Below are 18,118 nucleotides of genomic sequence, written 5' to 3'. Positions count from 1 at the left end.
TTTGAGCTGTCTATGGAGGAGGGTTAGCTACTTTTGCCAGGGAACTTCTTTTAAAGTAAAAATCAGATCTCTTTATTATGTATATGAATGGTACATACCAATTCAATTAGCCAATTACCCAATGTGATCAAGAGACACTTAAAAACCTTGATCTAATGAAATAGGGGGAAAATTAACTTGTTGCAAGATACAAAAGATTAGCAGCAGGGGCAACCCATCCCTGCCATTGTTCCAGAAGGCAATTTAGACTTAGCCTCAGGCCCTTGGGAAAGATCAAGATAACTAAAGATTCCTGATGTTGCACCAGGACTCTGTGAAGTTCTATTATTATTATTAAAGGAGTTTGCTGTTATTCCTTTTGTGTTTCAATCTGACACTGTAAGAAGGGAAAGTAAGACAGTTGCAGTCTTTTTGGACCAAAGTGGCACTCTAAAACCCAGTAGAAAATAAATAATTTGTGGTACTACGTGGTTAATGTAGACCTGGGTGACAAAGCAGTAAAAAGAGAAGATTTCACATTTTAACATCCTGATTCATAGCACTTCAAAAAGGAATACAGTACTGTGCTTATAGCATGCAGAAACATAACTAGAATTACACAATTTTCATAATACTATCAATAGGTAATTTTAAAAAAATAGTACTGTATTTACTTTTAAGGAAAATCTGCCTGATTTCAGTAGATCAGGCTGTTGTTAAAGGTATAGGAATATTAATGTAGCTTCAAGACTGGATTTTTATACCTTACTGAACCCTTGTATCATCATGTAATTGTTTACACATGATATGTTAGTGGTTTGTCACTTTTTAAAATTCTTGCCAATCTAGCCTATAGCTCTCAGATTTTCTGGCCATCTGTAGGATGCAAGCACTAATCAGAACTGCTAAATCTGTGATGGAAAACCTATGGCAAGCATGCCTCAGGTGGCACACAGAGCTCTCTCTGCGGGTATGCAAGCCGTCGCCCAGCTCACCACCACCACGCATACACACACCTCCCGCCAGTCAGCTGATTTTTGGCCCATTTCCAGATTTCTGGGAGGACCGTTTTTTTTGCCCTCCCCAGACTCCAAAGGTTTTCTTTGAGCCTCCAGGAGAATGAAACAGGCCTCCTCTGGGCTCAAGGGACACTCCAGAGAAGATAGGGGGAGTATGGGTGATTGCATATTCATGTGCAGGGGGTGGGGGGAGCATGGGGGGGTGTCACCCCACATTGCATTATGGGTGTCAGCATGTATGCGCTTTCAGCACGCAATGAGAAAAAGGTTAACCATCACTGCTCTATTGTATCTTATATTTGTTTTATTTATTTATTTTACTTTATACATCCCCTACTTCCTTTTGGAGGATAATAGCCTTCAGAAGCTCTGCTGAAATTCCTATCAAAATAGTAATTACTGAGTAAACAGCTGCTGTATGTTATTATTACATCTTCTGTCTAATAGAGAAGCAGCACAATATACTTTATTATTTAAAACACATGGATTGGGATCAAGTGCACCCTGCCTAACATCCTATCCTCAACTGACGTTGATGACAATCTATTTTGTAAAAGTTCCCGCATGTGTCATCACATAATCACGGAGTGACTGTCAAATGGTCAAGGAACTGCAAAGAAAATAAAGCTGAATAGGCACCACTCTTCTCTTAGCACCCATTATAGCAACAAGCCCTCTTTTTCAACTTTTACTCTCCCCAGCTTCTTGTCACTTACATACAACTAAAAATAATACGACTATTATTTTTAAATCTCCACTTTGATGGTCTAAACTTACAGAGCTAGGCTGCTCAAACTGTTAAGCCATTGTGGAGTAATACATGGACAGGAATTTGGGGCTGGAGTTCCAAGTTCAGCTTGGCAAATAAACTTTGGAGTGGGGGATAAATTCAGCAGAACTGGTGGATTATATCTGAAAACTGAAAAGCACAATACACATTGCCATCTACAGTAAAGGGATGATGGTCTTCTCCGGGTCCCGTCAACTAAACAATGTCGTCTGGCGGGACCCAGGGGAAGAGCCTTCTCTGTGTTGGTCCTGACCCTCTGGAATCAGCTCCCTCCAGAGATTAGAACTGCCCCAACCCTCCTTGCCTTTCGTAAACTCCTTAAAACCCACCTCTGTCGTCAAGCGTGGGGGAACTGAGACATCTCCCCCTGCCAATGTAATTTTTTGTGCATGATATGACTGTATGTATGTTTTGACATTGGGGTTCCTTGCTTTTTAGATTTTTTAAATGTACCATTGTTATTTTAGATTCTAATTATTAGATTTGTCATTATATATTGTTTTTATCATTGTTGTGAGCCGCCCTGAGTCTGCAGAGGGGCGGCATACAAATCTAACAAATAATAATAAAAATGATCTGAATAAGTCAGTAAACCCCAAATGCTAAATTATCTATCTGCTGGCCCCACAGCATTTTGCTCTGTACAACCATTTTCTGGGGCAAGAGTTCACCTTGAAATATTTTCAAATTATGCTATAAATTCCCCGTTGAAACTCTGAATTACAAAATTCAGACCCTGTTGTTAACTGGGACACTATAAGTGATGACAAAAAGGAAACAGATGCAAGTTTAATGTTTCAAGCATCCTCTGTGAGCCAGCATATTCCAAACAGCTATGATTTGGATGTTAGTGTGATGGCGGTATCTTACTGCCTTTATGAATATCTAGATAAAGAATGCAGATCCAAACCTACTGCATTCTGAATGGGTGTAACTTCACCTGCCCTTAATCTGCTCTCGAATTCCAGGGGATTATTAACTGTCATAATGACAATCCTGCAGGGGCTGAAGCTTAATGTAGGAGAGGCTGGTAGATACCAGCAAACTTCTAAAAGTTGCCAAGTGCAAATTAACATAAAACAACTCCCACAACGGGAAGCAAAAACCACTGGAAGAGCTTGCAATCTTGGGCATAACTGTATGTGGCCAAAGTGAAAGAAGATCATAGACTTCTTGAAAATTCTATGGAAGATTGGCTGTACAGATTCTGAGGAACTGAGAGGTAGGGATCATTAAACTTGAAAGCCAACCCATGTCATGAGGCAATTTAAAATTATTTTTATAAACATACTAAGAGTTCTGCTGATTTTTAGCCATTCACTACATGTTCAACGTATCCATCAATTACTTTGAAAGTACCAGGGCACTTGAACACTTTGTTATGTTAGTAAAGTATATCCCACATCTTCACACAATCTGCAAACAATACTGAAACCGGGCTCTCAATTGGTAAATGAGCAGTAGTGAACTTATTTTTGTAATTGCTTTCCAATATGATGTCCTATTTTCTAATAAACATATGTGTGAAAATTACTACAGCCCAAAGAAGGACAATTATTGTCCCATAAAGTCAACCAGGTCCACAAAGAAACATTATATAGTATATTTTACATAAATCTAGCAAGATAGACAATATACCGGTATATTGTTTAATTTAACTTCAATTGAGTTTATCCTACAGATTTTTATTTTAATATGAATGTGCCGCCCCCAAACACAATGTCATTATTTTTTAACTTTACATTCTTAATAACAATCACACACTTGAACAACTTTCTTAATCTAATCCCTCCAGATGTTTGCAAACTACAGTTCTCATCACTTCCAACCAAGTTGCAAGAGTTGTATTCTGATAAAACATGTAGAGGTACCTGGCTAAAGAAAGTGCTTTGAATAAAAAGCTATAAAAACAAGTACTCTCATCATCCCACTATTTTCTTTATAGCAGTCAATGTAAAAAGACAGTTCTCAGGCTAAGTGCAGTACTGAATGGGAAAAAAAAGATTTGATTTGTCAGGAATATTTGTTTATCCTTTAAGAAACAAACTATAGTGGCATTTACTTGATGCTGAAGGAAATCAGTAGGATGGAGCCATTTGGACAGGGGAGATAAATAAGTGAAGCTTATGTGAATGGTTGGACAATGGATGCATTGTTGAGTAGGCCCCTGATTTGATCCTTTGTTTTTGACCTGGAAGAAATGGCAGCCCCTGAATAGCTAATATCTTTAATAAAAAGGAGACATTCCTTGTTCATATCTCTTTTGTTTTGCTTGAAAGCCAATACTCGGAATATGCATTTGATCCGGTTTCCAATTTTGATTTAATAAGCTGTGTGAGATCAGTATGATCTATAAACCACAATTTAAAAGAAGCGTGAACATTTGTAACTCTTTAAAGCAGCTGTAATTCTGGAAAGAGATGTAACTGTTCAAGAGACCTAGAGTATGTTCTGAAGGACTGCATAATTCAATTATTATGATGTTCTTGGATTTTCATTAGCGCATGGTGACTTTTAGAGCTGCCAGACAAAGAATATTGTGCAGCTGTTTTTCTCATTCCTCCATAATTGATTTCTATAGCATTTTTTTAAATGGTGTGAATCCTTGGGTTACGGAAGTAATTGACATCAGAATCCCATGCATATTTTTAGGAATGAAGCCAAGTGATTGTTACGATAAAAGGCATTTTTTTATTTTTAATATTCATTTGTAATGGCCCAAGTCTGAAAAATAACTCTTGGAGAATATCCATTGGGAACATAATTTATTAAAGCATCATCACAATGTAGGACAAACATATCAACTTTTTGTGCTTGCTATAGTAACACTTTGATATGGGCCCACTGGATTACTAGGCCTTCCAGTACCATCCTTTGGAGTCAATTTAAGTTCACACCTACTCCTTCAGTGACTCAATCCAGCCACCTCATTCCCTTTAGCCCCCTTTTACTCTCAATCTTTTTCAGCATTAGGCTCTTCTCCAGTGAGTTCTTCTTTCTCAAATGATTACTATTAAATGTGGATATTATTTGATGAAGAATTGTCTTTTCATACTAGAGTTTCAAAGAAGATTCTGTAACTAACTTCCCCTGTGTATCTCAAGAGATCCCCCCCCCCAATGAAGAGCCAACATTTGGCAGACAATAAGAGGTGGTTCAGTTTTGAAGGTGCTACTATTCCTCTAAAAATGAAGGACTCCTTTTCAATTGAGTTCAACTCTTTGGTGACTTAGTGCACTTCTTGGCTTCAAAACACAAGGAGCTGCCAGTTGCAGTCCTATGGCATTTTCCTCTGTTTCCCAATATAGCCCATTACAGTTTCCAGTGACCTTTTTATCCAAGGAAAACCTGATTGGCTTTCTCAAGATTTAACCAAGAATGGATACGAATTGGAATACAAGAAGTCAAATGGCTTTTAGGTATAATTCAAAGTCCAACACGGCAGATTCATTTACAAAGCACAGGACAAGTCCAAAAGAAATGGCCCACTTAGGAACCAAGTAATTTATGAAAGTATAAGGCAATTTCAAAATTAAGTTTTCGCCCAAAGGTTATTCCACTTGTGGTTTTAATCTTAAATTTTATTCTATGTTCTCCTTCCTGTTGAAATATTGTCTTTTCATTCTTTTCTTGCTCCACCCTTGAATACTTAAAACTTTTACTCCAATTCCTCTCTCCAGGAAAGCCGTGAAATATCCGGGCTCCTCATTTACATACCAAAAGCGTAGAAAGGCTCCAAAGTGGGCGGTCTTCGTTATACAGATTTACAAGCGGCTTCCCCAATCACAGCACCCCACCCCAATAATCCAGTAAACGCCGCGTGAAAAAAAAGAAGCCTCTTTCGGTTAAAAGCCCCTCGCCCCACTGCGCATGCTCTCGTCTGCGAAGTGCCGCAGCTGCCGCCGCTATCGCAATTACGCCATTTGCGTAGGGCCACTACTCTCCGCATCGGCCCTGCAGAGGCGGGGGAGGGGGGGGGAGGTGAGGTGGCGTAGTTTAGCCGCGCGCCAAGCGACAGCTCGGCTTCGGTAGAAGGTCGGCGCCCGGCGTAAGCGGTTTTGATGAATGGCGTAGCGGAGGCCCTGGGAAAGCAGCAAGCAGCTAGTAGTCGTAGTAGTACCAGCGGCGGCGGCAGCGGCAGCAGCAGCAGCAACACTGCAGAGTGGGAGGAGGAGGCGGCACCCGCGCGCGGCGGTTTGGTACCGAGCGGAGAGGGAGATGCACACGGCACACTCGAGCTGAGGTAGCTATAAAACCCCGTTTGTTTACATTCCCTCCCCCATACAGGCCGGCCGGCCGGCTCCGCTGCGATGGTTTCTGGCGGGAGAGGCAAAGAGAGATGGCGGGAGAGGGTGGTCGGGGCGGATTGCCGCCCCTCAACGGCGGCGGGAAGAGGGGAAAGACGAGGGTCGTTTCGGAGAGACCACAGAGCCCGCCTTGCCTTGCCGGTGCTACCGCCGCTCGGCCTCGCTACGCGAGGGAGTAAAGAAAGAGCCTGAGGAGACCGGCTGCCATCCCTCACCCCCCGCCGCCCTGAAAGCCCGGCTTCCCTTCCCGCGCCTTGTGGGCCGCCTGTGAGCCCACCCACCTCCCCTGCGGACTTGGGTGGAAAGCGGCCCGGGGAGAGAAGCGGGAAGGGTGGGGTGGGCTGGGCTTCTTTGTTCACGGGAGGCCGAAGTGGCTTCCCCCTCCCAAGCCCGAGGTGTGAGGAGAGGCGCGGGTAGGAAAGGAGAGGGGGGGGGAGTTGGACGGACAAAGATATGAGCGGGTTTTGTTCGACCGGCGGAGGCGTGGCTGAGGGAGCTGGAGCGATCCGGGGTTCCCTCTTTTCCTGGGCTACCCACACGAGCCTGGAGAGTTATCGATCGGTTTCGGGGCCTCGTGTGGAGGCGTTCCGTACTGCACAAATACCTTCCTCTTCCTCCGCCTCTTTCGCTTCCCGCCCACTTCTTGGCTGGCTGCTGTTCCAGATTTTAGGCCCAGGGCCGCCTTCACGTGTGTATAGTAGGTACACAGCAGAGGACCGCCACGAGTGTATTGTGCTGCCTCGCATCCGTGGAAAAGTTTGCTAAAGTCCTCGATGGTGGCTTTAAAATGCGAGCCGACCCCGTTTTTATTGCGATGAAAGAGGTTGCGTTATTGTTTTATGTACGCATTCTTTTCTCGACTCCTTGTAGTTCGTTACATTTATCAGCCATTCGTCTCGCTTTCCGGCGTTTCTGGGCGGCTTACAATATGACTTTCTCTTCCTGTTCTCTGTCCTCTTGCTTTTTTTCCCCTTTCTATTTTGAAAAGTTGCAAAATAAAATGGAAGGGTAATCCAGTACATTTCAAGAGCAATAAAAGCCATTCTGGTGTAGTTAAGGTGTTAAATTTGCCATGGAAACTCACTGGGAAGTCTTTGGAACAATCATTAGTTCCCAACTCAGTTTACCTGACAGATTGTTATTGTGGGAGTGAAATAATTTTATTATAAATTGTATTGGGCTTTTGGAGGAAAATATATAAATATATTGGACAAATAAACAGACTTACCAAAGATAATTGCCTCGAAATACTTGATTAATTTCTAGGACCTCACATTTCATTCCTATTAAATACTTTTAATTACCAGTATGTACTCCCCTTGTACACTAGGAATTACAGTATGCCATACAAACATTGGAATGAATTTAGTTTCATTGGAAAATATTAGTTTCAGTGAAATAATTACTTGTAACTGTTCAGGGGTCCCCCAACTTTGCAACTTTAAGACTTGTGGATTTCAGCTCCCAGAATTTTTCAGCTGGCTGGTATTTTGGAACTTGAAGTCCACAAGTCTTAAAAGTTGCCAAGTTTGGCGAGCTCTAATTTAGTACTGTAAATGTGTGGAAAATGGCCTACTTGTAATGCAGGTAATTGAGCTCAGATTTAGAGGCGCTGAATTAGTTTGCAATCCAGCAAGCAACTTTTGTGCATGTAATTATGAAGAAAAATGTTTATAAATTTGGCTACTAGCAGTCATTAATTTATCCCATGATGCAACACTTTTTAGGGACCCAACTCACTTTGAAAATTTAATATGTGGATGGTAACTTTAAAGGGCCATCCACAAAATCATTTGCAAATGTGTTAGTGGTTGTCCTTGTTACTTTAAGAACTACGGTATGTTTTATTTGAAGATTTTTTAAAAAATATAATTTTTATTGATTTTTATAGGTTTACAAAAAACAAACATATAACAGTGCACAGTGCTTGTGCCCATCACCAAACAACACACACACACCCCCGTCACCCCCACCACCCCTACAGGAGGATTCAAAGAGGTTTAACTTGTTTATCTATCTATTAATCCTTGGCTCTATCTTGAGCAAATTTTACTAAAAGAGTGATTGTAGTTTTTTTATTTGAAGATTTTAAAGTGAGGATTTAGAGTGCCAATCTTAAGATTTTAAATAAGTAAATTGCATTTTCCTCTTATCCTTACAATAATGTTTGGATTAATATCTTCCAGTACTTGATTGTCAGCAAAAAACAACACCCCACAGTCTCACTACTATTTTCCCCTTCTGCAGATGGACTATTTTTATTTACCAAAATACAACTGCAAATCTGCATATACTTACTAGACAATCTAATGTGCTAATATATTGGTTTAGGTATAGTAGATATGAGGAGGAATTTAAATTAGGATCCCAACAGATTCCCCTTTAAACATAATTTAAAACATAATGGAATTTATCAATCTAGTGATTGTGGGATTGCCCCACATCTGTATGTGTACATCTGCCTTCAAATTGCTGTTGAATCATGATAATGGCCTGTACAGGTCCTTGCAATTTTTTGGCATAATTTCAGAATTGGTTTGTCATTGACTGACCCAAAATTGCCCTTGCTTAGTACTTAAAGAGAGACTAGAATTCCCACTTTGCATCTCTGGATTCAAAAACACCTTATTTGTACATTCTTCCTTAAGCTTTCTTGTTAGACCAAGGTTTCAGAAATATAAAATCTGGAATGTTTGGATTATTCTTGGTTTCAGACAAATCAACATCTAGGGGGGAGGAGAATTCCAGAAGGAATCCTGTACAGAGTAGGATAAGGTTGGTACATTTTATCCCCCCCCCCCTTCTACTCTCAGCAGCTCAGTGTAGCATATCCTATTGATCCACTTGCATTACTCTTGATTTATCCAGCATTTTCTCTCCCCTCTGCCTTCCCCAACCAGATATGCTGATAGAATATTTGGATTTGTTGTGAAGATTTTAAACTGAAAGCAACAGGCTCCTGGAGTGTCATTCTACTAACTCTTCCTCTTATTTTCTCACATCACTTTAAAAAAAAAAACCTACCTGTGGTCCACCTCTGGAACCAAACAGTGCCATTTTGTTACATTCTCAGATCAAAATAATCTGAAACAAAGTTGAGCATGGATCAATCAAAGTTGACTGGCCTGCATCCTTAAAAGCCCTTCAAATGTGATAACTTGAATATTCTGCAATCCAGTTATCTTTAGTTCAGCTAGTTTGGAGAATTGTTTTCCCAAGAATAAAGTTTAATTGTACTTTGGTGTAATGAGTTTATGATCAGAGCTTGATTATACAATCTGCTTTCTCAGGAGTTCAGGATAAATTTTGCTAATCTTGTTTCCCTGGCATTACTGCCTTTAATTTCATCTTACCTTTCTTTCTTCAATTGCTAGGATGTTACCATTTCTAAATTATTCCTTCACATTGCCTGAAAGAAATACTATTACAACTATAAAAGGAGGAGCCAATGGAAAGCATTGGTGCCCAGTCTGGTTCATTAATCCAATTGCTGGATCAGCATGGGGGGAAAAGTCACAAATTCTAACTTGACATATACTCAAGGCCCCCTATAACTAAGGCTCTGTCAGTCATTTGGCATATGCATGCTTCACATAGCATGCTAAATTCTTCATGGACTTGTCTGTGGTTGAGGTACCCATAAAATGGTGTGTGTGTGTGTGTGTGTGTGAGTGGTTCCTTTCAAGAAGCAGCAGCTACTGTATTCTGGGTTTTCTGCTGAACTTCATTGTGCAGAACTGAAACCTGAACTGTACTGTTGTTCAGTAGTAGAGTTAGGTACTGAATACTGAGTTTGAGTGGAATTTATTTGTGGAAACGGGATAGAAACGCAACCCTAATGTTTACTTTAGAACTAGAATTTACATGATTTCTTGATTTCTCATTACTGTTAATGAAAATGTGTGTATTCAAGTTACAACTTGGCCTTTTGAGATTTGGATTTTTCAACTTTATCTTTGAACTCTACATGTAGTATTTGTAATGCATATCACCCTGCATTGCCATTTTAACATTTTGCTTCAAAAAGTAACAAAACGTCACTGTAAACAACTTTAAATGTATGAGAAAAATTATTTTGGAGGAAACTGCAAGCTGATTCTGTTCTTTTTTAAATGAGAAAACTGAATTTGAACAAAACCAATTGTACAACTAGGAATGAAAACACCGCTAAGGCATGAAACTACTGATAATATTGTAAGACTGTGACTAAATGGTAAATAATTGAAGGCTTAATCCTGTGAAACTGCATGCAACATTTCACAGTGTCAGTGTTAGTTGAGCAGATTGTCAAGATTAACTTTGCAATCTCTTTAACATCAGCTTAACTAATTTTGAAAAGTTGGCATAATTATTTTGGATCATTCCACTCTTAAACACTTTGAAATTTTAACTGTTTATAAAATAAATGTCCAAGAAAATGAAATGTATTTTTCTGTAAAATATTGCAATATTTGTTTTTAAGGGCTGGTTAATGTGAGATTTGAAATACATTCATGAATATTTTCAAAGATTCCCAAATTTGTCACCATACTATAACAAACATTCTGAAAAAGTCATTTTTGAGTAATTATTTTTGAATTGCATGATACAAATAAAGGGTTTTTTTTAACAAAGGAATAAATTACTATTTATTACTGAATTACTATTATACACTGTTTTATTGTTGCTGTCAGCCGCCCCAAGTCTCCGGAGAGGGGCGGCATACAAATCCAATAAATAAATAAATAAATTGTCTCTTTTTTTTAAACATAGAAATTTGGTACAAGGCTTTTTTGCTTGTAGGGTTCTTTGTAAATAAACAATGAAGCATATTGCCTAAATCAGTGAGGGCGAACCTTTTTTGGTTTGCGTGCCAGAAGGGGGTGAGATATTGGAACACTGCTATCATGTCTCCTCAGTCCTTCTTTTCATTAAACTAGCAATACCTAGTTCCTGCAACCATTCTTCATATATTTTAGTCCCCAGTCTCCTAATCATTTTTGTTGCTCTTCTCTGCACTCTTTCTAGAGTCTCAACATCCTGTGTGTGTGCGCTAGTATGCATGCATGTGCCCACACCCCTTCCCTCTCCACCATGCATGTGCACAAACACCTCCGTGCGCTGCCCGCTGGGCATGTGCACAGGCCGCCTGGTACGTGAAAAAAAAATGCCCAAATGGGCAAATCGGAAGTTCCGAAAAACGCACTCAGGCACTCCAGAAGCTTCCCTGAACCTTCCAAAGTGCAAAAAAACAGCACAACAGCAAACCAGAAATGCGTTTTTTCAAATTTCTGGTGTTTCCATTGGGCGATTTTTAAAAAAATCTCTAGGGCTGAAAATCAGCTGGCCAGCACAGACTGGAGCCAGCACACACTGGAGCTGACACAAGGTAGAGTCTCACGTGCCCTCCGATATGGCTCCATGTGCCACAGGCCTAGATCATAATGTAGGGGAACAGAAGCGATGAGGACAGGATGCAGCAGCTTTAGTTAGCATTCATCCCTACATCAGGAATATTATAACTACAAGATCAAGTACGTGAACACATAACTTCAATGTGTTTGAGAAATAACTCTTATGTTATTACATCATACATCAAACCATGCTTTTCAATCAATTTGATTCTTTTATCTCAAATCAAGTGATATACATGTGTAAATGAATTTTTTCTCATTTCAATAAAATATAAACGACTTGATAAGTAAAACAGGCAGAAATGATTAAGTTCTTTCAAAAATATTTTGCTACATTTATTTAGTTTATTACATTTTTATGCATTTCTGAACGGAATTAAACTCCACTTGATTTCAGTTGGCTTCCACTTTTTTTTAGCACAATTGCAGGCTTATCTATTCAATATAAGCCTTGCTGAGCTCCATAAAATTTACTCAAATGGAATTAAGTCATTGATGGTGTGAGTTCTTATTTATCACCTGCTGTTGAAGTTTAGTTTTGAGCATCTGCAACAGATTTGCACTTGGGAGCTCTTGGATGAGTAGAATTTTGCTTATACAATATGTACTAAAACATTTCTCATTTGTAATTTTAACATTCCTGGTACATTTGTACATGTGCCCATGCTAAAAATATAAGATTAAATTAATTAAGTAGAAGATGGATTTTAAAAAGATGCATGTTTTATCTATGAAAAAGCTATTGTTGCTTTTAAAAAATGAAAAAGGATTAGGATAAATTCACATTTCTCATACAAATCCTGGAATATATTTTACAGTGTTTGAGGATTATCTCATATCTTGAAAACATTGTCATCTTAGTAAGTTGGTTACTTAGTTAAAGCTGAGGTTTGCATTTAAATGCCTCTAAGCTTTTGTTGTTCTTAGGACAGAACATCCTAGTTTTAGATGACATCTGTTTATAGAATGTTCAAATTTGCAGTCCCATAGATTTCTAAAGTTGATGCAAATCATTGACATGCTCCTACCTTGGTGATGCTTCCTTATACTTCGATAATTCAAACAAGGAAGCTCATGCTTCCTTGTATTTTGTTTGATAATTCAAACAAAGAAGTAAATGTTTCCTTGTACTGTACTTGGTTAGGTAATGCAAACAAGCTGAACTGCAACCTGTAACATCTAGTGAGAAGACCTTGGCATTTTGGCCTAAAGATTTAGAACACAATTCTCTCTGTCTATGATTTTGGCATAAGAACAAATAATTGGTATGGTGTTTTTTTTAAAGATTCAAATACTGCTAGTCTTCCTTAAGGGAAAGGTGCTGAAAGGGAAGAGGTAGAAAAAAGTGCAATTTGAGAAATATTGAGTTCATGTGTTCTTATAATATATGCTTTGTCTATTTAGACAAGTGTGGAGTACTGCAGTGTGACACAAACTCAGGGAAGCTACAAAAGGGAGGATGTTATGTACAGCCATGTGTGCAAACTCCTGAGACACAGCTTGAAGCCTAGTCCAAGTCTGGCCCAGCACTCTTGAGGCCTATTCCACCATACCGGCTGACCATTGGCACCTTCCTGGTCATGCAGCATGCTCAGCTTGCCCTTTGTGGGGCAGCTGCTGGCCGTGTGAGGCCATCTTCACCAGGATTCTCAAACTGCCATGTGTGACCTGGGGAATTTCAAACAGTTGCCTCATTGTAGGCCCAGAGTGGCCATGCTTAGCAGTAAGGGGAAGAAGATGGTAAAAGTCAGATAGGGTGTTGGGGGCTGCAGAGTACAGGCGGCATGGAAGGGGGGGAGAGAATTGGAGGGATTTACATGCCCCTATAGTCTTAGTGTAGGTAGGCTCCAGTTGCCTGAATTTAACCTCATGTGCATTGCAGCAATATAACTTTGGGGACCGATCATAGGTCCTTCTGTTCAATATTAACTTATAAGTCTTAGGCAAATGATCATAAGTCAAAGACTACCTATAGTATCTAATTCACAACAGTATAGCATGCAGTCCATTTTGACAGTATCACATAAGTAATTGTTAAATATAATAGTAGCTGAGCCTATATTTCAAAATAGTGTTCAAGCTATATTTCAAATTTGTTAAAGTTACTTACTATAATAAATAAACTTTAGGAGAACACTTTAGGAAGCAGCAGATTAAATGCTTGCTCCTCTCCAGCAAAGATGGTTGCTCTTAGGACTGGACATCCTAGTTCAAGATGACAAACTGGGATGTCCAACTTCAGTGTTCAAGTGTGTAGCGTCAAGATCCACAGTAACAGATTTCTATAGTTAATAGAAATCAATGGCATGTCCTTATGCTCAGGGGCAGATTCGATTCTTTTGCTACCAGTGCGCTGCACATACAGCTTTGCTTCTGCTGCCAGTACACACATGTGCAGGAAGTAAAATCTTGCAAAGGGGCGTGCACATGAGATTTCGGCTATTTTTTAAAAATTACCAATATCTTGCTTTTGTGTCCCCTGCGCAGAAGCAAAATCTTGCTGGGACAAGCGTGTGCACCTGCAGCAGAAGCAAAACTGCTCAGGCAGCTCAATTTTCACTACCGGTACGCTGTCCTTATCCCCTTATCCGTACCAGTAGCAACCCGATACTGCTTATGCTTGGTAATGTTTCATTGTACTTTTGTTAGATAATTCAAACAAAGAAGCTCATGCTTCCAATTTAAGATAATCTTTTTTTTTTTTTTTTGAAAAATACTTTATTTATTTACAAGAATAATTAAAAACAGGGAGGGGGATTGGAGGGAGGGGGGACAGAATGAAAGGATGGGGGTAGGATAGGGTAGGGGGGAGAATTCAAAAACAAAACATATTATAATAAAATTGTAATACAAGTGGGTTATAGTACACGAGTGTTTTAGAAAAAAAAACGTAATAACTTATTTTCTTAATCTTACTATTTAAGTAACTCAAATATAGTATTCCTTAGTATACATATATTGACATTAAAGTTTTAGTTATAAAGAGGTGGGATAAAGAAAAAGAGAAGGAGAGAAAAGAAAAGAAAAAAGGAATATATAAAAAAAAGAAATGAAAGAAAGAAAGAGAGAAGAGTCTGCATTTAATGCAGACGTTTTTATGGACGACTTTTGTTTAATTGTGGGGTGGGGAGTATGTGGGTGATATGATGGGTGTGTATAAAGATTGATTATTTTGAAAGTAGTCAGTATGTTTGTAATGTGTATTAAGTTAGTTAGAAAACAGATAAAAAGAGATTTGATATATTTTCTTGTTGCAAGTTTGATTAGTTTTTGGTGCTTCTTTTCTAATTTATTTTAATATTAATTTAAGTGCTGAAGGTAGTTTTGGGTATGATAATGTATAAGCTTTACATTAAAAATTTTTTGTATTTTTTCTGAGAAACCCATTTATACCAACTTTCCCATGCTTCGTAATATTCTGAGTCATTTTTGTTTTGTGCTTCCATTGCTATTTTGGACATTTCAGCACATTCGTTAATTTTCGTAATTATTGTAAAGAAAGAGGGTACTTGGTCCGATTTCCAGAGAGAGGCATATGATATTCTGGCAGCAGTTATTATTTGTAGTATAAGGTATTTTTCTGTCTTAGTAAGATTTTGTCTGAATATCCCCAAAAGATAGAGCTCAGGTTTGAGTGGTAATTTGATTGACATGACTTGGTCGATTAGGGATTGAATTGTTGTCCAGTATTTTTGTGCAATTAGGCATGTCCACCATGTGTGGTAGTAGGTTCCAGGTTTGATCTTGCACTTCCAGCAGGTCGGTGAGAAGTTGGGAAACATTTTGGATATTCTTGCTGGGGGCAAATGCCAACGATAAAACATTTTAATTTGGTTCTCCTTATAGGACATTGCAGTTGTCATTTTATAATTTGATGTCCATGTTTTCTCCCATTCAATTAAGTTAATCGTATATCCAAAATTCTGAGCCCAAGCTATCATACAACATTTCACTTGCTCTTCAGGATTTTCTTGAATTAGTAAGTAGTTGTACAATTTTGAAATCATTTTTGTAGAAGGGCCAAAAAGGAAAAAAAAAAAAAAAAAAGATAATCTTAAATTTTCTTCTCCAATTGTCTGCTTTGTTAGAATTAGCAAGAGCCGGGGTGGTGCAATGAGTAGAGTGCTGTACTGCAGGCCACTAAAGCTGCAGGTCAGCAGTTCAAATCTCATCACCGGCTCAAGGTTGATTCAGCCTTCCATCCTTCCGAGTTGGGTAAAATGAGGACCCGGATTGTGGGGGCAACATGCTGCTGCTGTTAAAAAGTGCTATTTTAAAAAAATATTTTTATTTGAATTTACAAAAGTAACTTGCAATATATAAATCATACAAGTAGTAGCAGTAACAAGCAAGTCAACATAAAAGTGTTTCTTATCAAATTTTATGCAGTTATTCATATCGCTTAACACATTTACTTTTCATAGTTAGTCTTATATAGTTCTTTTATTAATTCCACTTCAATTTATTGTTATTAAATACTTCATTTTAAAATTAACTCATTACACCCTTGCCTGTTAGCATGTTCTTCTATACTAGATCACTGTTTTCTCATCCGTTATTGTCTATGTATATTCTACTATCTTTACAAATTCTCAAAGTTAAGTGTCTCTAGACTATTATTAAATTTTCTTCCTTTTATCTAACCATTTATACCATTTGTCCCAAATTTGGTAATAATCCGTATCTTCTTTTTCTTTTAATCTCATAGTTAATCTACTCATTTCTGCCACCTCAAATATTTTATTGATCACTTGTAGGTTGGTGGGAATTGTTTCTTTCTTCCATGATTGCGCATAGCAAATCTTCACCGCAGTTGAGATGTGGATTATCAAATATCATGTCTTTATGTATTTTTGGGTCTATTATGCCGAATAGAAATATTTCAGGTTTTAGTTCTACATTAAATGATATAATTTCTCTTAACCAAGATTGAATTTTTTCCAGTATGTCCTGGCCCCCTGACATGTCCACCACGTGTGGTAATAAGTCCCTACCAAGAAATGGACAAGGTATTATTGGGTCCTGATGAAAAAATAATCTTGAGATTTTATAACTGTATTTCCAATTACAAAATGTAAGAAGAAAGAGTTAAAGAAGTCATGGTTACATGGGCCCAAAATATAGGACATACAATTCAATTAGATGATTGGGAAAGACTATGGAGCTGGAACTTTAAACTAACAATTTCTACAGTTTACAAAGAAAACATATGCAAAATGTTTTATCGATGGCATCTTGCTCCAACAAGACTGGCTAAAATTTACCCTGACTCATCCCCCAGATGTTGGAAGTGTAAAAAGTGCTATTGCTAACATGTTGTAAGCCACCCTGAGTCTAAGGCAGCGTTTCCCAACCGGTGTGCCGCGGCACACCGGTGTGCCGCGAGACATGGCCAGGTGTGCCGCTAAGCTCCAGCTGGGTGGGGCGCTGCCGGTACTTCCGTCCTGGGGCTCCCGCTCGCAGCTGTCCCCCGCCTCCTGCTCGATGCCGCGGTTTTCGGCGCTCTCCTGCTGGGCGCCAAAGAAGGAAGGCAGGAAGAAGGAGAGCTTTATTCTTCGCGCCTTTTCCCCGCCTTCCTTCTTTGGGACCCAGCAGGAGAGCGCCGAAAACCGCGGCATCGAGCAGGAGCCGGTTGACAGCTGCGAGCGGGAGCCCCAAGAGGAAGTACCGGCAGCGCCCCGCCCAGCTGGAGCTTCTCCTGCGTCGACGGCAAGTTTCCTTTGTGGCCCGGCGGGAGGGCACTGGCGATGGGAGCGGGGGGCGGGGGCGGCCGCAGTGGCCGCAGGCAGTCGTGGGGAGATGGCGGCGGCGAGAGGGAGCGCTCTCTCTCTCTCTCTCTCAGCTGACTGCAAGCGAGAGCCCTGACGGTGGCGGTTGGACATGCTGCTAGACGTCATACATGCTGGCGCTGCGGGCCTGGCATATACGGTGTCCAGCAGCACGTCCAGCTGCCGCCGTCAGGGCTCCCGCTTGCAGTCAGCTGAGAGAGAGAGAGAGAAAGAAAGAGAGACATATAAGAGAGGCAGAGAGAGAGAGAAAGAAAGAAAGAGAGACATAGCAAGAGAGGCAGAGAAAGAGACAGAGCAAGAAAGAGAGGCAGAGAAAGAGAGAGAGAGAAAGAGAGACATAGCAAGAGAGGCAGAGAGAGAGAGACAGCAAGAAAGAGAGGCAGAGAAAGAGACATAGCAAGAGAGGCAGAGAGAGAGAAAAAGAAAGAGAGACATAGCAAGAGAAAAAGAGAGACTTAGCAAGAGAGGCACAGAGAGAGAGAGAAAGAGAAAGAAAGAGAGACATAGCAAGAGAGACAGAGAGAGAGAAAGAGAGAAAGAGAAAGAAAGAGAGATAGTAAGAGAGGCAAAGAGAAAGAAAGAGACATATAGCAAGACACAGAGAGAGAGAGAAAGAGAAAGAAAGAGAGACATAGCAAGAGAGACAGAGAGAGAGAAAGAGAGAAAGAGAAAGAAAGAGAGATAGTAAGAGAGGCAAAGAGAAAGAAAGAGACATATAGCAAGACAGTGAAAGAGAGAGAGAGAGCAAGAGAGAAAAGCAAGAAAGAGATAGCAAGAGAGACAGAGAGAGAGAGAGCAAAGGAGAGAGAAAGACATAGAGGAAGGGAAGGAGGGAGAGAGA

The 18,118-nt window shown here is 39.7% G+C and overlaps 1 protein-coding gene across 2 annotated transcripts in view; it reads left to right on the top strand.

Moving 5' to 3' along the window:
• Positions 1 to 5,752: 5,752 nt before the first annotated feature.
• SLC39A10 (solute carrier family 39 member 10) overlaps positions 5,753 to 18,118 on the top strand; it is a 42,694-nt gene continuing 30,328 nt past the window's right edge. Inside the window, exon 1 of one of the 2 annotated variants that reach the window (XM_070732133.1) lies at positions 5,753 to 6,031. The gene's annotated coding sequence lies outside the window, so the exon portion shown is untranslated. The remainder of the gene's footprint in view (positions 6,032 to 18,118) is intronic. The other variant, XM_070732132.1, reaches the window with a different exon arrangement.

The sequence above is a fragment of the Erythrolamprus reginae genome, chromosome 1 (genome assembly GCF_031021105.1).
Source record: "Erythrolamprus reginae isolate rEryReg1 chromosome 1, rEryReg1.hap1, whole genome shotgun sequence".
NCBI lineage: Eukaryota > Metazoa > Chordata > Lepidosauria > Squamata > Dipsadidae > Erythrolamprus > Erythrolamprus reginae.
Note: the sequence above shows the minus strand (reverse complement) of the source record. Positions and strands in the feature narration are given on the sequence as shown.